This window comes from Penaeus monodon, chromosome 9, assembly GCF_015228065.2.
Source record: "Penaeus monodon isolate SGIC_2016 chromosome 9, NSTDA_Pmon_1, whole genome shotgun sequence".
Classification (NCBI taxonomy): domain Eukaryota; kingdom Metazoa; phylum Arthropoda; class Malacostraca; order Decapoda; family Penaeidae; genus Penaeus; species Penaeus monodon.
Genome location: NC_051394.1, coordinates 47,736,589 through 47,747,483, shown reverse-complemented (window position 1 = coordinate 47,747,483; position 10,895 = coordinate 47,736,589).

The following is a 10,895-nucleotide window of genomic DNA, read 5'->3' as shown; positions in this document are numbered from 1 at the left end:
GAATAGAAGAAAGAAAGCAAGGAAAGGAGAAAAAAAAAAGAAAAAAGAAAAAAAAAAAGAAAAAAAACGAAAAGTAAAAAGAAAAGGAAAATATAAAAAGAAAAAAGGAAAAAAAATTAAAAAGGAAAAAAAGACAAAATAGAAAAAAAAAAGAAAAAACAAAGTAAAAAAGTAAAAGTAAATAAAAAAAAGAAAGAAAAGAAATTAAGGAAAAAAAGAGAGGGAAACCACACACACACACACACACACACACACACCACACACACACACACATATATATAATATATTATATAATATATATATATATATTATATAATAGATATATATAATATATATATATATATATATATAAAATATAATATATATAATAGTATATATATATGTGTATATATCTATAAAATATATATATATACATATATATATATATATATATATATATATATAATATATATATATACTATATATATATATATATATAAAATATATAATATATATATATATATATATAGATATATATAATATATATATATATAATACATATATTATATATATATATATATATATATATATATATATAATATATATATATATATATATATATATATATATATATATAATATATATATATATATATATGAACCGTATTCATATTGACAAATGTAGAAAGGTATGAATGAGAATGAATATCTCCACAATGCAAGAGATGTATTTTACCGGTTTCGATTGGTCTTCGTCAGAAATACATGAATACCGGTAAAATACATCTATTGTATTGTGAAGATATTCATTCTCATTCATAACCCTGTCTATATATAATATAATATATATATATATATATATATATATTATATATATATTATTTTATATATATATATATATATATATGTATAGATAATTCTATAATATTAATATATGATACATATAATATATATCTATATATATAATATATATATATATATATATATATATGTATATATATATATATATATATATATATAATATACCACACACACGCACACACACACACACACACACACACACACCACATATATATATATATATTATATATATATATATATATATATATATATATATATATATATATATATTTTATATATATATATATATCTATATATATATATATATATATAATATATATATATATAATATATTTTATATATATATATATATATTATCAGGCAGAGAGAAAGGAACGATAGAATGGACATACTGAGTCGTGAAGGTGGTGTACAAAATCCAGTTCCTATTCCTATTCCTATTTTTCGTGATGATAAAAGTTTGGAGAACCCTGTCCTACATCACCTATTTTGATACAAGTTCCTTACGATATAGGATTACGATCAAAGCAGATGATCCAACACATCATCACCTATTACCGAAAAAAGGTAACTTCCAATCGACTTGATTAGGTAATATCATCAAATCATCAAACCTGTCATGTATAAACATTATTTTATCATCGCAATAAAATAGACATATATATGTATGTTTTCTTTTTCTTTTTTTCTTTTCTTTAGTTTTTTTATTCTTATTATTTCTTATCATTTTGAGCACATATAATCTTGAATAGGCTATAAATAAACCCATATATCTGTTTCTTACTTTTTCTTAGTCTTTATCATAATTTTAAGCACATATTTCTCTGAGCCTGTTATAAACAAACCCATATATCTAATCTCTCACTTATTTTTCTTATCTTGACATTTTTTGCACATTTTCTTGAACACGTTATAAATAGGCCTATATATTTCTTACTTACTTTTCTTATTTCTCATCACCCTCTTAGCATATATTTACTCGAGCAAGCTATAAATAGACGTTTCCTGGGTTCATGATCCATCGAGTACGCGAGGCAGGGAGCGTAAGGATAAAGGGAAATCTTGTGGGAATACGAGAGGTTTCTCGGTCCGAATACAGCATGTGTGACAAAGATATTTTTAGGTTTGTTTCTTTGCGAAGTGAAAGGGATGGTTGATATTGTGGTATTCTGTTATTGTTGTTCTTTGTCAGTCATTGATATTGCTATCATTATTATTATTATAGTCATTAATAATGATGATGATGATGATGATGATGATGATGATGATGATGATGATGATGATGATGATGATGATGATGATGATGATGATGATGATGATGATGATGATGATGATGATGATAATAATAACAATGATAATAATATTGTTATTATTATTATTATTATTATTATTATTATTATTATTATCATTATTGTTAGCATTTATTACTATTATTATCATCATTTTATCTTTTATCATTTTTATTAAACAATACTGTTATTGTCATTGTATTTATTATTATTGTTATTATTATTTTATTATAAATATTATTTTTTATTATTACTATTATTACTATTATCATAATTATTATCATTATGATAATGATTATTACTATGACTATAGAGATTTTTGTTATTAATATGGTTAGTGATAACAATATTAATAACAAAATATTGCTATCAATTTATTAATTATCATCAATATATTGTTATTAATTTTATCAGTACCATCATCATCATCATTATTTGAGGGTATGCGGGCCCCCAAAGTGTTCTGAGACCATCTGCACGAAAATTTATTATTAAAGGTTTTTTTTTAAACTTTCATCTATAACACAAAAAGATCATAAAACAAAGGTGCATTGAACACGACGATACTTTTGTTATGGATGAAACTTTATACTAACCAATAAACGCATTTTTTGTGCAAATGATCTGAGAAGAATTTGAACGTACATGCCTTCATATAAAATACTTTAAAAACATCTGCCTCTCGCAGAACCGAGCTCCCAACATTACTGAATTTCACCACTGAAATTCGCAGGCCGAGAGTCAATAAATGCTTTGTTTACATCTCTAACGACAGACAAGGGAAAGGCGAGTGTTAGTCTATAAGGTCCTTGTTTTATGTGGAATTATACAGTGTTCAGTTTACGTGTTTTGTTTGTAGCTTTTGGTGAGTTATGATGAAAGTTTTGTTAATGAGTTTATGCATGGGAAACTTTGCACTGTCGCTTAATTACATTCAATTGTGTGATTGTGAAGGATGTGGAAATGAAAAAAAAAAAATGGAAATGATTGATGATAGAATGATAGATTATGAATGATAGATTATTTATGATTATGATTATGATTATGATTATGATTATGATTATGATTATGATTTGATTATGATTATGATTATGATTATGATTATGATATGATTATGAAGATGATGATGATGATGCTGATAATGGCGATGCCGACGAAGATTACGATGGTGGTGATGAGGATGGCAATGCAGATGATAAATATGATAGTAATAATAATAACGATACAGTGATGCTGAGGGCTTAGAGAGAGAAAGAGTGAGAAAGAAACAATTCTTACAAAGATGATAATACACATTCACTTAGTAATACCGACAACATATTAACGTATTCAACATAGTAAAAAAAAAAGAAAATGAAACATAAAATGAAAGAACTAGAAAAGGATTTACAAGTATTTCAAAGATAACACTGGTCAACAGCAAAAAAAATCGTCAATAATTTTTTTACTGATTTTGGGACAATTTGATGCGCTGAATCCAAAAACAAGATTGATTTTGCTCAATCAGGTCAAATTTGTGTTCTATTGCCAAGTATGTTTTTACGGTTGTTCTTCATACATAAGGTATTAGCATTTCGTGGCGGGTTTACGATATGATTTTCAAGTTCCCGACCGCACCATTTTTTGCTAACAGACATTTTTTCCTTATTCAGATGAATGATATGGATTCGTCCAGAAGGTCTTGCAGAAATAAGCCGGAGTATTTTGCTACATCTGCGGCGAACTACCCTTGTTCCTAACAGGAAACCAGTCACAAGTTTCGTAAAGCGTGTTTATCATGCTTATTTTGGCATGAAACTTGGTGATCAGTGACAAAGCTTGGCGCCTCACATGGTCTGCAAGAAATGCACAAAGTATCTACGTCGCTGGACCCATGGAAAGAAGGACGGGCTGAAGTTTGGAATTCCTATGGTTGGAGAGAGCCGAAAAACCATGTCAGTGACTTCTGCGCTATTAATTTGACTGGGATCAACAGAAAGAACCAGAGCAGCCTCAAGTATCCTGATCTTGAATCAGCACGTCGTCCTGTACCTCACTGTGATGCAGTTCCAGTACCTGTCACAGCAGAACTTCCTGAGTTAAGTGACGAAGAATTCTCCAGTATTGAAGACAATGAAAGAAGTAGTTCCTAGCGATGATGCCGATGACGCTCCGCATCCCTTTTCCCAGAAGGAGCTAAATGATCTTGTCCGTGACCTCAACTTGCCAAAGTCATCCGCCGAATTGTTGGCATCAAGACTGAAAAAAAAAACCTTCTTTCTGACAGTACTCGCATCACTTTCTACCGCAACAGACACCAAGAATACCTTCGTTTTTTTCTGAAGAGAAAGACTTGGTGTACTGCACAGATGTTTCACAGCTTCTGTACAATCTTGGATTGCCACAGAAACCAACCTGTATAATGAAGACTGTTTATTGACAGCAGCAAGAGATCGCTGAAAGCCGTTCTGGTACACAACGGCAACCAGTTTGCCTCTATACCGCTGGCTCACTCGACTACACTGAAGGAGAAGTATGAAGCGGTGAAGTATCTGCTGGAGAAAATTCGTCATTGTCAGCATGAGTGGATGATCTGTGTTGACCTGAAGATGGTGAACTTTTTGTTAGGACAGCAGTCCGGTTTCACCAAGTACCCGTGCTTTCAGTGCATGTGGGATAGTAGGGACCGAGCTCAGCATTACACGAAAAAGGAGTGGTTTCTGCGGGAGGAATTGGAGCCTAGCAGATCAAAGAACGTCATCAACGCCCCTCTGGTGGACAGACATAGGATACTCTTCGCACCCCTGCACATTAAGCTTGGCTTGATGAAGCAGTTCACCAAAGCTCTGGACAAGGATGGTGGCTGCTTCACTCACCTGTGCCATGCTTTTCCAGGAGTGACCATGGAGAAATTGAAAGCTGGCATCTTTGACGGACCTCAACTACGTCAGCTCATCAGAGATCCAGAGTTTGAAAACTCAATGAATAAAGTCGAACTGGAAGCGTGGAAGGCATTTGTTCTGGTCGTAAAGAACTTCCTTGGCAACAACAAGGCCAGCAACTACGCAGAACTCCTCACCAAAATGCTGACTGCCTTCAAAAACCTGGGATGCAACATGAGCATCAAAATGCACTACCTATTCTCACACATGGATCGGTTTCCTGAGAATCTGGGATCAATGAGCGACGAGCAGGGGGAGATTTCATCAAGACATGAAGGAGATGGAGACCAGGTATCAGGGACGGTGGGATGCAGTCATGATGGCCGATTACCTGTTGGACTTTGAAGAGAGACATCCCTGCCGCTGCACATTCGAGGAGCTCAAAGAAACGGAAGTGTCAGCACTGAATGATCAATGATGACCAATCATCTAGTTTTCATGCATCTGTCTTCATTAGTGTCCTGTCCTACTGATCAACTGATCAATTCTGATCGATTGTTCAGCATTGATCAGTAGATATTGTAATAGTTACCAATGTAATGCAATGTTGATGTCAATACAGATACCGATCAATGTTTGCAACATGTTGATAATAATTATAAATTGGGTGAGAAAACAAAATAATAAAATATATCGGATGTATAAGTAACACAAATAAAACAAAAATGCCGCTCTAATGTATTCCACTTCGTAAAAAAAACGATTTTTCCCATATTCACTTAGTTGAAAAACTTGACCTGATCGGGGAAAATGGATGGCCTTTTTGGATTCAGCGATGCAGATTTGCTCTCAATCAGTTGGAAAAAACTAAGACAACTTACAAAAAATATTTTTTTTGTAACCCATTGTAATTAAATAGCGCTTTACAGTAGAGAGCAACGTGCCTTTTCTTTTTTGATTAATCTGGATAATCCGGTACTGCATTTTCTTTGAACATATCAATATGTAACAAATGTACTGACTGCCCTTGTACTAAAGGAACGATATATATACATATTACTAAGAAGGATTTGTACATACTGTGGGTTGTGATAATGAAGTGAGTTGTGATACTAATGTGAGTTGTGAGTGCCATATTGATACCGTTAGATGCGGGATATGATGACACTAATATTGTACGTATATTGTGATAATTATATGATAATAGTACATATATACTGCCTTTTGTGTGATATGTTACACCATGTGAAATATAAAAGATTATATTTAGTTTATATTGCTGTGTAGCATATCGCCTAAAAGAGTGAGATTCTCTGTACAATACGTAGAGAAACACCAAACAAATTCACGACACAGTGAGTATGCAAACATGGCGCAGTGATCCAGTTATTCAGTTCTGACGCCAGCCTCGTGCCCCGTTCCCCTCGTGGCCTGTCGCCTGCCCGTGCCTCCTCCACCCTCGTGGCCGCTCAGTAAACAACCCGCTCAGGAGTGATTTTCATTAGATCAGTGAAATGTGGTGCTATAGTGAAGTGTAGGGTTGTGCTGTGGCTATAGTGTTTAGTGCAGTGCTTAATGTACTCAGAGGGCATTATTAGCAGCATAAAGGAGCCGAATCGAAGCATATTGAAGATTTTAGGAGCGAGACATATATCTGTTCTCTCTGCGACGCTTGTGAGCGACTGATTATCTTGCCTCGCGGCTCGCCTACCCGCGCGTGCCCGGCGTGAGTCACGGCACTGCCACGCACACACACACTCGCTCCCTCACACTGCATTTGACTGATTTTCACCGGATTTTCGCCGATTTTGCTGTATTATCTTGACACCCTTACCACGGTACAATGGGTAAAGGAAACAAACCGCAAGAGGCCAGTAAGAGCGACCCTGAGAAACCAGACTCGAGCCTTGAAGAGTCTGAAGGAGCCAGTGCCAGCATCCCACCTCCCACAGATATTGTTACATTGCTCCAGTGGATGATACAGAAGGATGAAAAGAGGGAAGAGGCCCGTCGGAAAGGAGGAGGAAGATCGTCGCAGACGAGAGGAAGCCCGTCGAAAGATAGAAGACGATCGTTACCGACGAGAGGCAGCGCGCAGAAAGGATGAGAAAGGACGCGCCGGAGGAGCTGCCTGCCGAAGACGCGCCGAAGGAGCTGCCTGCCGAGGATGCGCCAGAGGAGCTGCCTGCTGAGGATGCGCCGAAGGAGCTGCCGTCCGAGGAAACCCTGGAGGTGCTGCCGTCCGAGGATAAGCCGGAGGAGCTGCCTCCCAAGGAGACGCCTGAGAAGTTGCCGGTGGCAGAAAGACCGTTGGAGATACAGCGATGGTGCAGCCAGTCACAGAGAAGGCAGGACCGTGATCGCCGGAAGAGTGCGGATGACGGAAGGCCGTTCCTGGGAAACCACATCACCGCTAGAAGTAGGACTTCGGAGCCTCGGTGCAGGCATCCCGCAGTTGTGGTTCTCTGATGATAATCTCCACTGGGTGTGCCAATTCGCCTGCGCACCGATGGCGGACATCACTTCCAATTTTCAACTTTCCTTCAGCGATGGGGAATGCTTCATGTGATGTCAAGCCCCCATTACCCACAATCCAATGGGCATGCAGAGGCTGCTGTGAAGAAAGTCAAGTATCTGATCATGTGTGCCTGCCCACTCTAGTGCCTTCATGAAGGAGTGGCAGACCAAGCAGAAGACCGTCGTGCTGCAGTACGAGCCAAGGACGTGAAGACCCGCTATGACCCTCGTACCCACTCACTTTCCAAGTTAGAAATTGAGGCGCATGTGTGAATCCAGGATCCCACATCCAAGCGCTGGGATAAAGTTGGCACTGTCATGGGTTTTGGCAAATCTCGTGATTATCACATCAGGCTTCCAAGTGGCCGTAGACTGTGGCGCAATCGACGCTTCTTGCGCCCTACACAACTCATGATTGGAAACCTAACTGATTTGGAAGAACAGCTGTCAGATGATGCACCTGGATCTTCCGCCCCATCTGTGCCTGTTGAACCTCGACGTTCGGAATGCATCAAAAGTCCGTTCAAGACTCCCGCTAGTGAACGTAAAGGGGGTAGGGAGATGTGGGTTGTGGTAATGAAGTGAGTTGTGATACTAATGTGAGTTGTGAGTGCCATATTGTGATGCCATTAGATACGGGATATGGTGACAATATTATCGTACGTATATTGTGATAATTATATGATTATAGTACATATATACTGCCTTTTGTGTGATATGTTACACCATGTGAAATATAAAAGATTTTGTTTAGTTTATATTGCTGTGTAGCATATCGCCTACGTAAAAGAGTGAGATTCTCTGTACAATTCGTAGAGAAAAACCAAAAAACATATATACGAACACGACACAGTGAGTATACAAACACAAACTGCCTAGTTACCCCCTCACACTGGGAAGATACACACGGGAGCTTCAGATCTCTTCATGATTATATTGCAATTGCTGGAATCAAAGGGAGATACAGGAGAGGGCGGGGCTCCGTAAGATCAAAGGGGGAGAGAGGTTTCCAAACAGCGACCATTATTCTTTGAGATGGTTTAAGATAAGATACTATTCTTGGTTCAAGTGGAATTTAGAATGTAAATTGGTTATTAAAGGGATGAGGTAGACGGGTAGGTTATATATGTGCATGTTGTTGGTGTGGAAAATAATGCTATGAGAAAGAGTGGATTTATTTTCTTTTAATAATTATTATCATTCTTGTTCTGAAATGTTATTCTTATAACATATCAATTTAATATTGTTCTCATTTTTATAATTTCCTCCATTAGAATTATAATAATCATAGATGATGATAATTCTCATACTAAGGATAACAATATCAATAATACTGATGTCAAAACTACCATTAACTATTATATTATACTCCATCTCCTCCTTATCACATAGGATAGTGATAATGATTAATATAATATATGATAATGATAACAATGACAATGATAATGATAACAGTAATGATGATGATGATAATGATGGTAACGATGATAATAATATCGACGACAACAACAATAACAATAATAATGATAATAATGAAAGCAGTAATAATAATAATAATAATAATAATATAATAATAAAACGATAATAATAATAATGATAATAATAATATTAATAATAATAATAATATTTTTATACTATCACTATTACTACTAAATATAATAATGAAGTCTTCCAGGTAATGGCGGTGGAGAGATGGGCAGAGATAGCTGTAAGTATTTATATTTATTTTTTATGTCTGAAAGAGGTGTCTAGTGTGTGTACCTGTAGAGTATAATATGATGCCTCTCTCCTGGTACAAATGTCTTCATGAACCACTGAAGAGAAATTCAATGAACGAAAAAGGTGCAAGATATATGTGGAATGAAAAATATTTTAAGTGTTGTTAAAAATGGTTATCCATGTGACCTTTTTGAGCATTAGATATGCAATATACTAATATAAATATCCTAATGGTGTTATGTAAAGGCTGCTGTGCCGCGGCGGAAACGAGTATATTGAACTCTGCTAAGAAGGATAATAATAATAATAATGTCCTACATATCAACCCACATGCATTATAAATGGCTTTTATTAATACACACTTGAAAACGAACATACAGAAATATATTAAATATTTCACACACGGGGGCGTGGCACATGTGCGTACGACGCCCAGATCCGACTCGTCCGGTCATTTGCAAGTGTGCGACCTGCCGCTGATGTCAGATTTTAACGGAGCTTTTACATCCAAAGTCATTATTAGCCAAGATAATATATGTCAAAATCAAATAGCATATGATAAAGTGGAAAGTTGGATATATAGAATATATAGAGTATTTTTGAGGTGTCTAGACCAATTTTCGTCAAATACATTCGACACACTGCTTCGGTAGCCCACTGAGCGAGGCTTCGGTGAGAGTAATCATGGCAGTCTTACAAGAGGAAACAATAGGATGTGTGCTTATTCTAATGCACAATTATGCCTCCTCCAGACAATGAAACCAATCAGCACAACATTTCTACAAACTGTGGAGAAATACAAATGTTTGCATGATACAACATTCGCCTCAGTACAAAATTTTCAGGGTACAAGTTCAATGTTTTATTTCGAAATTGTATCTTGTTGATTTCATGTTCCAGTCCATTCGAGTCTTGCTAGTATGAGCATGGTAAACCAATATAGAGTTGCCGCTTCTGCTGTCCAATGAAAACAGGCGTACCAAGTATGAGTGCAGGCAACAGTACACTAATGTGGAGTAATTTCAGCTCAGGGGTTGCCCCAAACTTAGCCTCATACACTCAAGTTTGCCTCACATCATGTCCCAAACTCCACTTTCTTCCTCCAAAGGACAGATTGATAATTTCTTAAAAAAATTATTTACGTCTTAGGACATCTATAACATCACCATTCTCCGTTTATGACATCTTGTGAAAGTGAAAACTGCCTGACACGCCACATGCAACCTTGGTTGAAATCACCGTGCCATGTGTCTCTTGCTATCTCCCATTTGCCACGTGCGACGTGCAACCTTGGTGTGAAAGCGGCCTTGGGCAAGAGATAACTTGTAGTCATTTAAAATACATTAGTAAGATAATTAAATACCTGATAAGCACACTAAGACGCCTACTGTTTCTGGACTATGCTGTTGCCGTCATTATGTATCACCTGTCATTATCTTGATTGATATTTACTGCAACTGCCCATATTACTGCTATAACCATCACCATTATTTTTATATTGTTAATATCATTATAGTCATCTTTATCATCAATATCATCACCGCTATCATCATTACCCTGATTATTATTATTATTGCAGGCTTTGTTAATATCATTATTTCAATTATAATAATAAGGAGAAATAGATGGTTATTTAAATTAATGGCTTCAAGGCTAAAGTTAAATTGTGT